A 17637-nucleotide genomic window follows, 5' to 3' on the forward strand; every position below is an offset into this window, starting at 1 on the left:
TGGTGGCCAACTGCATGTTTAATTGAATCATTTTTACCATAAGGAGGATTCTTTTCCCCTCAAGTTCTAAAAATAGCAGGAAACCATGCGGTTTTAGCTTTGGGTTATTGATGGAACGATCTGTCCCATTGGCTTTTTTGCTTTGTTTAGTTGGGAGATATTATTCTATTGTCAGGTTGATGCTGGTTTCTTCTAGCTGTGAGTGGGCTTAACATAAAAGGTATTCTCAGGACCAATTTAAACCAGCAGGTAGAAATTGTTACACATCTGAATCAAAACAGAGGAAAAGTATATGCCACTTGCTTTGATAAACTCCCACCATTTATTATCTGGGACTGAGGTTTTTAAAAGCAAACACTTTGTAGAGTTTAAGCAATCAGCATCTGATTATTACTTAATGACTGAACTCTCTTTAAGGCTCCATAATAATTAAAATGCAAAAACGGGAACTTGATGACATATGAGAATTTGAATTTTTTAACACCCAGGTTAAAGCATGTGAAATGTAATATTCTCTCTGCAAAATGAATTATTTCCTTTCCACTAAGCAGTCAGCTAGAACTCCAGTAATCAACAGAACACACAGAGCAAAGTGGGTGAGTCAACCTGTTCTGTGAAAACAGTAAGTCATGCATATTGTGATTATGCACTTGACTTTACAAATCCAGGGCTAAATTATGCAAGGTTTTTTGTACTTCCGTACCTGATGAAGACCAAAATACAAGGAAACTGTCCTATAACTGTAGAATTATCTGGTGAGGCAGCAAGAGATGACTCAGCAGGGCTATCCCCCAAAGTTCTAGATTTCTCTGCTTCATCATGGCACTAGGAGTTAGTCCATGAACTCTCTGCCTTTCCTGGGGACCGGTCCTGAAAAGACAGTGTCAGGCCTTGTGGTACTTCAGGACTGATGCCTTTATTTAATCAGACACAGACACTTCCATAACTCACAGTTCACTCTCCTTCTCTGAGGAAGTGCCTTGAACCAGGTTGAAAGGGAAGCCAGTTCCATCAGCACATGACAAAAAGGGAAAAGGAATGTCCATCTTCCTAGGAATATTCTAGAAACCTAATTAACCATTTCCATGCCCAAAATACAGAACCTAGAACAAAAAGCAATAGCCTAAACAGTGCTCGGAGAACCCAGCACGCCTGGTCTTTGCAGCTTTATCAAGAATCAGACCCTGCTACTTCAGAAAATGAGGAAATGCTGATGGCAGGGATGGCAAGAGGTGGAAGAGAACACAAGAAGGCACACCCCAGCAGAAGCTAGGAGGACCAGGCATCGCTATGCTTGGGCCAACGCATCAGAGGGCCTGTGAGCAGAGGCTGTGGCTCTCATCCCAGGCGGTGCATTGGAATTATGTGAAAAACATTACAAATACTCATGCCTGGTCCCACTCCTGAGATTCTGATGCAATTGGTCTGGGGTGTGACCTGGGCATCAGGATCTTTAAAAGATCCCCTGGTGATGCTCACATTCAGCCAAGGTTGGGAAGCACCAGAGTAAGGCTAACAGGTTTCCGGCAGCTTCCAGAAATTAGCAAATGTCAAGCACCAGGAGGCTGCCTGTGGCTAAAGTTAATCTGACTATAGAGACAGGAACTTTGAATTAAATCAAGAAACACTGATGGGGCCAAGGTTTGTTCAGACAAGCACAGGAGATGGTGAGTGGGTGAGTCTTCACAGAGAAGCAGGGCTAGTTTCCTGGAAGTAGCTCAGCATTTATTGCAAGCCACCATTCCACATGTACTCATTCATGTTGGGTGTTGCTTGATAAAACACAGAATGCCTAGTAAAATATGAATTTCAGATAAATAATAAATGTTTTTAGTATAGGTATATCTCAACTATTGCATGGGATAATTTTCAGAATAAGTGTGTCCCAAATATTGCTGGTCCATACTTATACTAAAAGATATTTGTTGTTTATCTGAAATTCAAATTGAACTGTGCACCCTGGGTTTTTTGGTTTTTTTTTTTTTTTTTTGCTACATGCGGCCACTCTCTTTATATTCATTCTTCACTGTCACCATAGGCGTACTTATTGATCTCATGTAGCAGCCACCATCCTAAGTATTTAGCATACTGTAGCACATTTAATGTTCCCAGAAACTACCATTGTGCAGATCTGGAGGTTTCCTTAATGACTGCAATCCTTAAATGATTGCAATCATTATTGTCATGACATTCTAACACATTGATTGCAAGAAAGTCTTTCGAATACTCATATCATAATGAAACCAAAAGAAACTCTTAGGTAGGAATTTCAGCCACAAGTAAATTGGTTTAGAAGATAAGGGTTAATGAAGGACATTTTCCTCTGACCCCATGCTTTTTCTTCTCTTCTTGTCATTCCACCTGCCTCTCCAGCGTCTTGGCTCACCATAATTCTCAGACTTAATGGTGACCAGATGATCTAGCTGGGCTAGGTCATGGCAGGAGGTATTCCCCAGGCTATGCAATATGGGTAGCCAATTCCTTATTGTGATTTTTTGGGAAACATATATGTTATTTGTCTGACTTAGAAATACAGATACTATAAAACCACTAAAACAGGTAAACAAAATTCAAATAGAGACAGGAGTGAGAGACTTTTACAAGAAAACCTAGGCTGCAGGTAGCTAGTGTAGGGCAATTTAGTGTAAAACAGCTGAGGCAAAACTGGAAACAAATATTTCTGGGTTCTCTGTCTTTTAACAGGAAACACACCTTATCCAGAGAGAGAAATTTCCCCCCGGCAATGAGATTAATATATCACCTTGCTTGTTAATAAATAAGGCTCCCCAGACAACATAATAGACTGGATCTATTTTTATATCTCACTAAAGATATGGAAGCATTCTGGGTTCCAAATATTCTTAAGGATAAAGTCCGTGAACACAAAGCAATTGAGAAGCAGATATTTAAAATATGTTTAAGGAAGAAGGCTTGGGTTCTAGCAATTTTTTAAAAGGCCAGGTGTCTGGCTGACTGAAACTTTAAGAACTACAATTACAGCCCATGGTTCACTAGACTCTTTCCTTCTTCTCACCTAATTTCTTTTTCTTTGGAACACTTGTATTATTTTGTAAGCAGCCGCCAAACTCCTGCCTTTTTCCTGTGAGCAGATTTTCACAGCACAGGTGGGATGTTGGAGAGAGGAGCTGCCCTGGGGCTACGCACAGCTCAAAGCAGCCCTACCCTTGGGCTTGTTCTACTGCCCCCAGCAAGGTTTTCTCCTCCACATGACCAAGGCCAAAGACAGAGGGGCCCTGTGTTTCCCTGAGGGTTTTGATGTGAGCCTCCTGGGTAAAACAGCTAGAATAACTCACAACCCATTTGGCTTTTGCTTTTTGTTACCTTTCTTCATCTGCTTTCCCAGGTTGAAAACTTTAAATGACAGATTTGAAGCAAGTTCCCTGTGGACATTCTCTTTGTGAGTTGTGTTACTTATCGAGCAGCATAGATTTTTTTTGAAAATGGGAAAATTACGACGAATATAAAAGTTCAGGCCAATCAAAAATAGAACCATTAAGTCTTGAAGAGGAGGCAAAAATTATGTACATGGTATATATTTGATATATAAAATACATAATACATATTTTTATATAACAGGAAGGAAAATCAGTACTCTGAATTGATGATCTAGAGTCCTGTGACTGAGTCCAAACTCTTTGGCATAGGAACTAGCCTGTTTGAACTTGACCTCAGCCTCCCTAACTGATCTTCAGTCATACCCCACATCAAACTATGCTCCTTGACCCTATCGTGCATTTTACACTTCAGGAACCTTCTTTATAACAGCAGTTTCCACTGACAATAGGCTCTCACTATTTCTCTCCAACTATAGAATGCCTACTTATCTTTTAAAAACCAGATTAAATACCACCTCCTCCATGAAGCCTCCTCAGAATGCCCCAGGCACGGTTATTAGCCACCATGGCATTTGATACAGACCTATAACACTTCTCACACTGTATAATTATGCATTTGAATCTGTTCCCCATTCTAGACTACACATCTCCCATTCTGACGTTTTTATCTTTGTGTCTCTGGTGTTGAGAGAGTATCTAGCCCAAATCCCAAATAAATATGTGTTGAATTGAATTTGAAATCAATTCAGATGAAAAGAAGCCTGAGTTAGTTCAATGATATAACACATGCTGTAAAACAGGATTTCTTAAACTTTGGAGACAGACCTGCATGATTCTAATTACTTGCATGGTATCATAAACTGTCAAAGAATTCTCAAATTGAAAATAAATTTGAGTCTATTTTAATTTAAAAAAATTAACATAAAAATTTGAGTTTATTTTAATTAAAAAATGCCCTTATATAGACTGCCCCTTGAAAAGGGGAGGAGTCCCCAAATCAGATAATGCAAACCTGATACAATACTACAAAGCTCTATTTTCTGGGGGCTACTGATGAAGAGAGAGAGAGAGAGCAGGGGGGAAAGAGAGGGAGAGAGCAGGGGGGAGAGAGAGAGAGCAGGGGGGCAGAGAGAGAGAGAGCAGGGGGGAGAAAGAGAGAGAGAGCAGCAGAGGAGGGGGGAAGGAGGAGAGGCAGAAAGCGTTTAAATTAGGTCTGAATTTATCACATGCTTTTTGTAAATCTGGTGTTAATTTACAGCTTTTATTACATATCATGTTGTTTTTAGATAATAGGTCATGTTTAAATGTTTTGAATCTATTGACTTGCAAAAAAATAGTACAGAGCAGGAAATGTAAAACATGTTCCCTCAGCAGGTAGTAATCTGCAAACCATTCTTTTTACTTTTTTATTTCCTTCTTAATTTAGCACTGGGCTTCACTTTATAGGAAAGAATACGGTGCAAATAATTTATACTAGCTGGTTTTTCTAACTTCAGTGGGAACTTGTATTCAGTCTCTTTCTCCCTGGTGATGTGAGGGGTTGTACATGCTCTCATCTCCAGCCACTTGAAATGGTAAAGGCCAAAGCTTTGGGCTGCGGAGTATCTGTTTTATCTATACCATCTCCCTTAGTACTTGCCTCTGAGTGTTGTGGGGAGAAAGCTGAGGCAGCGATGTAGCCACTTGCTCAAGCCCAGTCAGTCTCTTCTCCCAGAAGGAGAGAGCTTCTGGAGTGGATGGGTGGGCAATTTATGGCCATTGCATTAGAGGTGTCATTTTCATGGATGCTGAAGTCACCCAGGAGGACCAGTGAGAGAGCGAGAACAGGGACCTAAGCCTGGGGAGACATCTGAAGATCAGTGGGTGTCAATGATGAGTAGAAAGAACAGGTACAGTCAGGCATACGAACCTTCTAAGAAGAGTTTTTGTTATGTTTGTTTTTAATGAAGATGAGAGCCTATTTAGCCTATTTATTCCCATTTATTTCCTTTTTAATTCATATGATAAATCCCTTCCACAAAACTTCACTGGCCCCTAACATCACCTGACTTAAGGTTCATTGTTGACACCATATCTTCACCTTCCATATCTAATCCCTGACCAGTTGCCTAGCAGAATGGCTCAGCAGAAGCATGCTGGGCCCATAATCCCTGACCAGGTCCATCAATTTTACCATCTGAATATGCCTTGAAGGGTCTGCTTCCCCTCATCTTTACTGCCACCATCCCACTACTGCTGCCTCAAGCACCATCAACTTTTCCCCAAACTATTAATAGTGAGGCTCCCCGTAACTGGATTCCTTGCACCACCACCAACCCCGCCAGTGCCCTTGGGTCTCCAGTCTCTGTTCTCCACACTGCCACCGACAAGCCCTTGTTAAAGTGGAAATTGGGCTGTAGGGCAGTTGCTGAGAGTGGTTCTCTGCACAGATCCATGGGGTGCTGTGTGTAAATGTATCCATGATACCAGGGTTCCAGAAGGCACCCTTCATTAGAATAAAATGTGAAGGATGCCCCTGGAGTAGACAGTGCTGCAGCGCTGTATGTACATGCCAGAATGGGATAGAGAATTGGGCGTCACTACCAACCCAGAGGCAGGCCAACTGGGTAGAAACATCACCTGCATTCAAAGAGGGCAAAAAAAGGAGGGGGATTTAGAAGTCTGTAGAAAACTGAGAATTTCCAGGTATTCTATTCTTCCCTCACTGATTCTGGGCAGGTAAGTAAATCAAAACACCAAGGTTATACATTTCCATATTGTTTCACCTGCTCTGGTGCAAGGACAAAGCCAAGGACTGGGAAAAGCAAAGGCTCAGACTCCTGACGCCCCCAGGGAGCTGGCCTGGAGTGCAGAAACTGTGTGCCTGCCTGGTTTTTGATGATGCTCCTTGCCCTTGCCATCACCCAGACAGCAGCCTACTCACAGGGAGGAGGCACAGGACAGGGTCGACCCTGCACAAACCCAGTGTTACTTGGCCCTTGCCTTCCTCAGGGGGCTGGGTTGGCCCCTCCCTCCCCTGGTGCTCTGTGCTGTGGCCACTCTGGGGCTTGGCTAGTACATACTTGGCTCCCTTCACCTGTTGGCTCAAGTGGCACTGGCTCAAAGCCCTTCCTCAATGACAGTCTCACTCAGTGCTCTGGGATGTGGCCCATGGCCCCTGTAGGTTTCTTTCAGTGCATGCTCCACTTAGCTGTGTGCCCACTGGATCTGATGCCCCTCTCCTAAGAGACTGCATGGCCATCAGAGCAGGCCTGGGTCACTCTTGTGAGGCATTATGCTCCCTGAGCTGGCATAGAGTCTGGTCCATGGGGACACTGGGTGGGTGTGTTCATATCTAGTGCGTGCATCATTTCTGATAAATGAATAAATGCATGACAACTGCTAATGCCTTGGTTAATTTGTTTTATTTTTGTCTCTATTCTGGACAACTGCCGCAACCTCCTACCCGGACTCTGAAACTAGTCTCTGTGCCTCTGATCCACCCTTTGCATTGTCATCAGAGTTGTGTTTTGCTGATATAATCCTGTCTGACCTTCACACTTCCCTGCTCAGTCCTACCAGATGCCCACGGCCCACAGGATGAGTTTCAAGTTCCTGATTATGGCATAGGAGGGTCTCCATCATCCAGCCTCACTCCTCTTATCAGCCTCCCAGATGCCCCCAGGTCTACGTCCAGCGACACTAAACTCCTGCTCCTTCCCTTTGTAAGGTGGGCCATACTCTTTGCCTTCATTGAAATGTCCTCACCCTTTCTCCACCTGGCAAACCCCTTCATGTCCTGCAGACAGACCTGGCTTAAATGTTGCTTCTGCTGATGTTCCTTGAACTCTGAGGTTGAGTTAGCAGCTTCCTGCCCTGACTTTCTACAACTTTCTATCTCAACCCCTACCATGAGCAAAACACATTGTAGAACATCAATTATTTAGTTGTTTCTTGCCAATCTGAACTCTTGAGGGCAGTACGATGTTTATGCATCCATCTCCAGTGCCAGGCATAGACTGTGATGAGTGGAGTTATTGAGTGAATGAATGAACAGGTGAGAGAACAAAGGAATGACTTGCAGGGAGCAGAAAATAAGGAAGATGGTGGGGGAGGAAGGAGAAATAAGGTGAAATGCTTGAGAAAAGGCACAAAAAACAAAAACTCCCAGGCTTCTCTTCCCTTGGCCATTCCCTGCCTCTGCCCTGGGGTGGGGGAGAGGAAGCTATCCTTCCACCTGGAATGGCCAGATGGAATGGGCGGAGCCAGGTGAATTCAAATGGATAGAGGAGAAGGAGAACATACAGAGGCCATGAAATTGTGGGATTATAGATCAAGGTCTGACTCTAAAGAGATAGGCCCAGACAACAGGAGGACAGCAGGAAGACCCTGGAACTTGGTAAACAGAACCATGAGATGAAGGAAGAGGAGCCCCAAAATGGAAGCCAAGGTTCTGAAAATAAGCTCACACTACTTCACAACTGCCTGTCCCTACAACCATGCAGCCAGGAACCACAACCAAGAAAGGCATGGATAGAGCTCTGTCTTGTCTGCAAAGCCATTTCTCAAACCATCTCATTGACCACCTCCAACAGGAATGACTGTCACCCACATTTCAGAGCTGTGAAACCAGGGCTGAGAGGTGTGTCTGGGCCAAGGTCCCATAAAAGGGAGTTGTGAGGATCTGATTTGAACCCAGGTCTTCTTCCTCAAATTTCAGGCTCTTCCTCCCTCCCCCCCACCCTAAATATCTCAGCACGAAGAAGCTAAAGAGAAAGGCAAAGGATCCTTCACACTGTGAAGTAGTTCATGTCTGGCAGTATCTTCAGGTTCCTGCTTCCCATATGCCCCCTTGAGCTTAATCTCAGAGAAGCAAGCCCCAGTTATATCCTCAAAAGGGCTGTTTTCAAAGACATAGAATCAAAATAAGGGCTGTGTCTCATTAGAACACTTGCTGGGTACACCCAGCCTCCAGCCAGGACATGCTGCCCTCCAAGTATAGCTTTTCTGTCTGATGTGTACTAGACTTGGATGAAGAAGTAAAGACAGAAGGAATAAACCAATCAATGAGGACCTCAGGGCTTCAGGTAGTGTCTAAGCAAGGGAAGCTATTGAAACCTCAGTAAATCAGTCTCTATGGCTTTGTGACCGGATAGCAAGATTCCAAATTGTGAGAGTGTGTGTTTATTTACTATGTTTCTAGCTTCTCTAATCTTGGTGATTTAATATTTACTCAACACATCTTGCTCTGGACAACAGGATGAAATGCCAGCTTCACATTGCCTGGCCTCCTGCCCCCCTTATAGTCTCCGTCCCTCCTCAGGATCCTCTTCCTCCCGGGGGTGCATTTTTCAAATACAAACCAACCAATCCAGAGCCCATACCACATCCTCCTCCTTTGTGGAGCTCTCACACTCCAGGCTACTATCCACCTGCCCTAATCACCCCAGGGCCAGGAACCAGAAAACTAAAGACAGCCCCTATGCCCCAGAGCAGGATGAAATTATTCAAACTAGTCAGTCCCCAGCCTGATTACCCTGCCTTGCCTGTTTCTTCCCACGAAAAACACAGTTAAGACTCTTACACACAGTTGTGCCCTCTCCTTCTGCCTCCTGGCCCACCTGGTGCTTCCCCCTATGTCCCCTATGTGTCCCCCTGGGGTGTGGTGTGCCCCTCCTCTTGGGATCTGTGAATAACAAACTACCTTTTTAATGGCAGCCATCTCCTGATCTGTCAGCCTTTACTATACCTCAAGTTTTCTGTGAACACACTGTATTTTGGAAGTGTACGTGTGTGTGGCAGTGGGGGTGGAGGATCTGATTCTCCAGTTATCTTCAGAGAAAATGGAGGTGTCATTTTTTCCTTGATATGGAAACACAAAAAGTTTCCAACACCGGATGGATTCTAAACATAAACAAATGAAGTTTCTTCTGGGTTGTAATGAACCCGCAGCATAGATGGGACCTAAAAGAGAGCTGACCTCATTCCAAAGTACTCCCTGTCACCGAATGTGCTCTCCTGTTTCTAACCACATGGTGTTGATGCCAGGGGCATCACCTGCCTCTTTATTTGCAAGACGCCACTTTCTCGGCTGTCATGCTGGCAACTTGTCACTGCACTCCCTAAAGAGGCTGTCAAATTCTTTTTCATAATGCACACACACCACAACAATGGAATAAACAATGACTCAAAGTTAGGTGTCTGAGTTGTTTCACGTGCCAAATAACAGCAATGACAGATACCCACAACTGCATTTAGTTGGCACTCTGGCTGGTGGAATACTATGTACCCTTCAAAGCCTTGGCAGCATGAGCCATGGGAATGAAGGGTGGCTGGCCTGGTCTCTGGTGATGGCTTACGGGGACCTCATTCACTCCTCATCTGGGTCCCACTCCTCTTTCCCTTCCATGCACTGCTGCTAAGGAGCACTGGAGAATTTTCTGGCATCCCCCTCTTCATCATGTCGGTTAATAGCTGAGCTACTAGGACTTACACAAGCTAAGCTGTGGCCACAGCTGATTTCTGTACCCTCAGACCTCTGCCTGTCCCAGGACTCAGAGAAATGCAAACACTTAGCTACTACTTGACATAGTGTCCTTGGAACTGTATCATCAGTGAGGCAAGTATTTTGAAAGCATAAAATATTCTGCTAGTAGGAATGTAAGGGGGGATGGGCGGGACATGGGCAATATATATAACCTGAACTTTTGTACCCCCATAATAAACTGAAATAAAAAAAAAGAACTATGAGTTGCTATTGGGTAGGATGAGGAAAGTTTCTGGATGACAGGCTTTCTTTCCTAATATTTTCAGAGACCCAGAAAAGATTAAGATTGTCTACATGAGTGGGAAGAAAAGAAATGGATATATTTCTACTAACTACTAATTTAATTGAGTCTCCTTTACTGTCTGTAGTGGGTTGAATCTTGGGTTATCTGTCTGGGTCCTAAATCCAATGACAAAAAGAGGAGAAGATAGAGACAGAAAAAAAAAAAAACACCCCAAGAAGGCCATGTGAAGACAGAGGCGGAGATTGGAGTTATGCTGCCACAGGCAAAGAAATGCCTGGAGCTGCCAAAAGCTGGAAGAGGCACAGAAAAATTCTCCTCTAGAGCCCTCAGAGGGAGCATAATCCTGCCAACATCTTAATTTTGGACGACTGACCTCCAGAACTGTGAGACAATTCCTTTCTGTTATCTTAAGCCACCCAGTTTGTTATAGCAGCCCTAGGATATTAATATACTATCAAATGTACACTCAAAGTCCAAAAGGCACACATAATGATGCAAAAATGTGCCATTGTCACAAAATACTTGAAAATCACTGTGTTCAACTTGAACCTAACAAGTTGTGCATAGCTCTTTCCCCTGTGAGCAGAAAAAAGCAAACCGATCAAATCGTATGGGACACCAAATGCAAAGACAGGATTAGCATCCCCAGCAAAGCCCAGTGGTTCATCCGCCTGCTCTTCTGCATCAAGGCAAGCCTGCTCCTGTGATTTCTAAATTATCTCAGAGAGGTGATGTCAAGTTCAGCCTGGAACCTCTCCAGAGTTGGCACACCCATTATTCCCATTGACAATTTTATTGCTTATGCGTTATTACAGAGAAGGTTCCTTAATGCTCCAACTGAAATTTCATTGCTCTGGCTATTTGTAAAAGCCATCTTTTAACCAATACATAAGTATTCTTCAAAATGTACCTTACATGTTAGATTCAGAAAACTGCAACGTCAGGATTGCACAGTCTCACATAGTTCAAGAAATAACTGGTTTGCGTTATTTTGTAAAGCAAGACCATTAAACCCAACTATTACACTGCATTGACTCATTTTTTTCAGGGAAATGTCATTTTTCTTTACTGACTCTGAGCTGACAAAACAAAAACAATATTGAGTGACTTCTGTGATCATTCTCCAAAGCCTCAGTGCTCCATTTAGGTCTGCAGAGTTCAAAATACTTGTTTCTTCTTTTCACAACTCAAGATTTTAGCAAAGGAGTCGCAAAATATTGCATAAGAAGTCGAAGATGTCTCTGAGTTTCTCCAAAATAATTAGAAAATACACGAACATATAAAGCAAATGTATAACTATCAGAAAACTACATTGAGCACAAAATAATTCTTAAATATGCTCATTGCTTGAAATAGTTTTTCAAAGATATAGTCACCTCTCTATGAAGGAACATATAGCAGAGACTGAGTATTTGGCAACCAACTAGTTTTTAACCAATAAAGAAATGTCAGGAATTAACCAGAGCATGATGAGATTTTAGTACCTGTTTAGTTTGTGGGAGGATGAAAAGTAATTTTTATCAGTTGGCCTGCATGACTACTCAACATCTCACAATACTGATGATCAACAGTGATTCAGATTTGTTCATAATTGGAATTTGAGTAAAAGAAAGATGGCACAGGAATCTTTTTCTTCTTTTTTTTTCTACATGGTTACTTTTGATATAGAAAACGAAGCTGAAAACATCAGGCTCACCAATGTACCTACATGGACAGATGTCCTCCTCTAAACCACTAAACCATCCCCATATGTTGCCAGTTAGCTATATATTTTTTAGCTCACCTCACTGAGTGGGCCAATCTTTTGCAAAATTTTACAGTTACTGGAATTTGGTCTCAATGCCTCCTAATCCCAACCAGATTCAAAATAGAGTCACATGAACTTATTCACACTGAGGCATACATGGCTGATATTTAATTGGGTCCATGCCTAAAATACCCAATTACTTTAAAGATCAAGAGCTAGTGGTACAATATATGCTTGCACTACTATGTTTGCAACATTTAACCTGCTAAGCTTCCAGGAAAATAAATATAAAAGCAAAAGGAAACCTTGAACAATCAAAGCATACTATTAAAATATAGAAAAATAGCATTAAGTCTAAACTTAAATCTCAGAAGGGGCAGCTTGATTAAGCGTGATTGACAGGAATGATCAAGTCCCTGGCCTGGCCCTAAATGTCTATTGCAGTCATCACCAGATGAACCAGAGGCTTTGATGTTACATATGAGACACTGAGCGTCTGCAGCCTTGCCCCCAACAGAAGAACTATAACTGAATGCATAAGTATGAAAAGGGAAAGAGGAAAACTGCCTCTTCCCTCCACTCCCTGCCTTCTGACAGAATGATGACACTTTGCAGAGAACACAGCAATCGTTCCTTAAGAACAAGCAAAATGGCAGAAAGATGTGAGTAGGTAACTCTACAAAATTTCTTATTAATATTTCCAATCAGATTAACTTGAAAGTAATATTTACATTCTGAAAGGATTTACACAGAAAACATTAATTATATGTATATTTCTGTACCCTCCACTCATACATAATACACTTAATATTCATAAGGAAAAATAGTTAAGTGGGAAATATGTCCTGGGTTTCTATCAGTTCATTTCATTCTTCTCCATTTTTATAGTTTCTTTAATTTAATAAATCCAAGGTCAAAAATCAACCCTGGGCTATTAATAGATCTACCAGCAATGACATTTGCAGCATCATGGAAACAGATATAGCATTCTTTCCATCTAGCATTGATGATAGCTTCCAGCATTCTGTACCCTTGCTTAAAAAAAAAAAAAAGACAATGGTTCCCTTCAGGGCAACCTCTGCAGCATATTTTACGCTGTTGTTGCAGTTATAGAAGTAATGTCTATTTGGAAAGTCAGTTAGAAATCATTAAGAATGACACATTGGGTGAAGCAAAAATCAAATTATAAGCAACTGAGCAAGGGGTAGCTACATTCTGAAGGCTTATAGTAGAGGTTCCCCCATTTGTTCTTACAGACATCCAGCATTGAATTTTTGAAGCCATCCTTTTTCCGCTTTGAGAACTATAATTGAATTTTCTCCTTAAATTTAAATCATGGCAAGTAAGGACTTTTCTCAGAGGCTCCCAGGGACCAGATTGTAAAATTACTTATCATCAAAAAATATAAATGATGGATAAAAAAACACCTTAAGAACTGAGATTTTGGGTGTCTTCAGGTAAAATTATAAAGTCCAAGTAAATGGCATGTTACAAAGCTGGCAATATGAGAGACTTTACTGTGCAATTCTGTAATTTGGAGACATGAAGACACCAAGATGGGAACCAGCATACTTCCTCTGTCACCAAGCAGCACAGAACAATATACAAAACAAGATAGTCACTACTCCAAATACATAAACCCTTTGACTTAAGCATCCAAGAGCCTTGGACGAGGGCTCACAAGTCATTTCCCCAAGACAGGACATATATCTGCTGGTCTTAGGGTCTCAACTATTTCCTTATCTACACTTAGGAGTTTTGGGGGAACAGGGAGGGAAAGGAGAAGTGTGTAGATTACATAATCTGGGAAAGCAGTAGTATGTTTTTAAAAATCATCATAGCAGGATTATTCCTAATAGCCAAAAAGTAGAAACAACCCACATGCTCATAAACTGCAGAATGAATCAACAAACCATGGGTTATCCATTTAATGGTGTAAAATTCAGCAATAAAAAGGCATGAATAGGCCGGGCGTGGTGGCTCATGCCTGTAATCCTAGCACTCTGGGAGGCCGAGGTGGGCGGATCGTTTGAGCTCAGGAGTTCGAGACCAGCCTGAGCAAGAGCGAGACCCCATCTCTACTAAAAATAGAAAGAAATTATATGGACAGCTAAAAATATATAGAAAAAATTAGCCGGGCATGGTGGTGCATGCCTGTAGTCCCAACTACTCGGGAGGCTGAGACAGGAGGATCCCTTGAGCTCAGGAGTTTGAGGTTGCTGTGAGCTAGGCTGACGCCACGGCACTCACTCTAGCCTGGGCAACACAGTGAGACTCTGTCTCAAAAAAAAAAAAAAAAAAAAAAAAAAAAAGGCATGAATTGGTGATACATGCTATAGCATGGATGAACCTCAAAAACATTATACTAAATGAAAGAATGCAGTCACAAAAGAGCACATCTTGCATGATTGATCCCATTTAGATGAAATATTCAGAAAAGGCACATATATAGAGACAGAAAGTAGAGGAGTGGTTGCCAGGGGCTGGAGATGGGAACAGGAATTAACTGTAAATGAGCACAAGTGATCTTAATCTGGATTTTTATGGGGATGCTTGCACAACTCGGTAATTTACTAAAACTCATTGATTTATACATTTAATATGGGTGTATGGTATGTAAATTATACCTCAATAAAGTTGTTTTAAAAAATCAAGGAGCAAAGTCCAAAAGGCCCCAAAGGCATAACACATGCTTAATGTGCTCCTAGAAGGTGTCTTCTTTCATATGTGGCCCTTGGGGCTCAGGTTGCTCACATTTGGTGTATTCATTCTATGCTTTTAATTTAGAGAGACAGTTTAAGGACTCAAGTAAATTGCCAAGACACATGACCACCCAGGAAGCTGCATGATGTACAATTTCATTTGGTTTGCTGTAGCCAAGGGTACATCCCATTCAATTCCAGATCCTGCTGGCCTGGATGTGAGTAAACTGGATCCCCATCTGATTTGAACAAAGTTGAGGTTTAGATTACAGAGGCTAAAGATTATGTTCCAGTTATGCAGTTAACTATAAGATGAAGATAATAGTACCTACCTCGTAGATTTGTGAGGATTAAATGAATTACTACACATAGAGTTCTTAGCAAAGAACTGGCACACAGACCATATTCAATATATGTTAGTTGTTGCTTTTTTTCCTTTGAGTATAGTTAAGGAATTTAAAATATTTAGGAGCTAAATCTCCTAATGAAAATATTAATAATTTGTGCAAATGAAATATAGTGTTCTAAAAGTCTATTACTAGAAAACATATCTACTGATTTACTTGATAACACTGGAATTCCTTAGTATTATTCAAATATTTAAAAATGAGAGAAAAAGTAGAAAAATAAAACTCAAAATCTGTTTCATACATGGCATGCTATTAAATTGAATATGAGTGAATAATTGCATACTAATTCAGTTATGATGTTAGAACTTTTAATTATATGAGTTTTTTAATTAACAGACTATTTTTTAGAGCGGTTTTTGGTTCACAGCAAAATTGACCGAAAAATACAGAGTTCCCACATCGCTCCCCCCGCCTGACCCACACACACATACACACTTGCACAGCCACCCCCATCATCTACATCTGGCACCAGAGCAGTGTATTTGTTATGATCGATGAACCAACATTGACACATCATTATCAACCAACGTTCAAGGTTTACATTAGGGGTCATTCTTTGTATTGCACATTCTATGGGTTTTGACAAATGTGTAACTACATGTATTCACCTTTATAGCACCACACAGAATAGTTTCACTGCCCTTAAAATCTTTTGTGCTCCTCCATTCATCCCTCCCCCCCACCAAACCACTGGCAACCACTGGTTGTTTTACTCTTTCCATAGTTTTGCCTTTTCCAGAATGTTGTATAGTTGGAATCATACAGTATATAGCTTTTTCAGATTGGCTTCTTTTACTTAGCAAGATGTGTTTGAGTTTCCTCCATGTCTTTTCATGGCTAAGAGTAAGTTTTTAAATGTATGTTAACAATGTTTTTTTATAACAAGGTTATTTAAAAATTAGTCTTTAAAGATGTTAAAATTCTATATATTTTCAAAACTGAATAAATCATAATGAAGAAGGCAATATTAACTGACATATATGTTTAATTCTGTGAAATATTGAGACCTAAAGGGACAGCCAACTCAGTGTTCTCTTTATCTCACCAGAGCTGGCTGCAGAGACCAACATAACTTCATTTTAACATAAGCAACTGTCTGGCTACAGTGTAAAAGAACCAGAATATGGCCAAAGCCTCAGAAGCAGTCACATAAACCTACCTCTGAACAAAAGGTGGCAGACATTTAAATCATTAGAATGTTCGTTTGTCAAATTTAAATACAATACATGTGTCATTTACTGGGATGAGATTAGTTGCCTCCAACATCAATACCTCAAGTGTGAAATATCCAATGCTTCCAAGGAAATTTTTAAAAATAAGCATAGCCAGAATTGGAGCAATGGATAATAGGTAAAAGAAATTCTTTCCCCTAGAGCTTTCTGGAAGAATTTTGTTAGAGCTGAAATGAGCCTTATAGATGATTTCAAAACAATCGTTTCAACAAATGTATATGCTTGGATGTGAAGTCCACAGGGAACTGTGGTGAGAAGAGGGGAAGAATATTCTGAGAATCTATTATCTGCAGAGTTTTTTTTTGCTCTTCTTGAGCAGCGCTGTCTAATACAACCTACTGAGATGACAGAAATGTTCTATATCTGTGCTGTCCAGAACAGTAATCACTAGCCACATGTGGCTGTGTTTTTCTATAACACAATGATATTTATGTAATTACTAATAAAGGCATATTTGCATACAAAATAACTGCATATATTTTACAGTTATGTGCATTTTTAAAAAACAGTTTATTGAGATATAATTCAAAAAGCATAAAGTTTATCTTTTAAAAGTGTATAACTCAGTGGTTTTTGTTATATTTACATGTGTCCTCACATGGCAAAAAGAGAGCAAGAGAGCTCCCTGGGGCCCCTCTAATAAGGGCACTAAGCCCATTCCTGAGGGCTCTACCCTCATAACCTAGTTACCTCCCAAAGGCCCCACCACCTAATTCTATCACATTGGGATTAGGATTATAACATATGAATTTTGGGGAACACAACCATTTAGTCCATTGCACATATGTAGCTCATACTCAAATGTAAATGACTCTCACATCAAGGAATTTTTCCCAATGCTACATTTTTTAAATAGTGGCTTTAATTTTGCTACCGAAGGAAATAGAAATATTTCACCCCAAAATATACTTCTTTGACATATTTTGAGATGACTGTTCAGAGGGCCTGTAAACAGAAGGAGCCCTGCAAAGCTGTCTTTTGTGGGGGAGATTTGTGTTTGTAGAGGAAATCCACTTTAATACGGTGAGATTTTCTTAGAGGCCTTTCCTTGTCCAGATCTAGGAAAAATTGACTGAGAGTCTGACACCTTTCAAGGTCTGCAAGAAACATTCACCATCTATTCTCTCTGAGGGCTGTTACCAGTGAAGTTTCATCTGCATAACAAGACCACCTTTTCTGGCCAGGCTTCCTCTTCTCCCCTTCCTATAAAGTATTTTGCCATGATCCACACACTCTTTCTTTCTGTAACCTCAAGGTGGTATATAAGCTTCTGAACCCCACGGGGGTGTTGGGGTAATCACTGTGTGGTCCCCGCCACATTAATACATTTGTATGCCATTTCTCCCATTGATCTCCTTTTGTGAGTTGATTTTTCAGCAAACCTTCAGAGGGTGAAGGGGAAGTTTGCCCTTGGCCCCTA

The 17637-nt window shown here is 41.2% G+C and overlaps 1 protein-coding gene across 6 annotated transcripts in view; it reads right to left on the minus strand.

Annotated features, from left to right (window-relative positions):
- FRMPD4 (FERM and PDZ domain containing 4) overlaps positions 1-17637 on the minus strand; it is a 796138-nt gene that overhangs the window by 314393 nt on the left and 464108 nt on the right. The window lies entirely within an intron of this gene.

Source organism: Eulemur rufifrons, chromosome 30 (assembly GCF_041146395.1).
Source record: "Eulemur rufifrons isolate Redbay chromosome 30, OSU_ERuf_1, whole genome shotgun sequence".
NCBI lineage: Eukaryota > Metazoa > Chordata > Mammalia > Primates > Lemuridae > Eulemur > Eulemur rufifrons.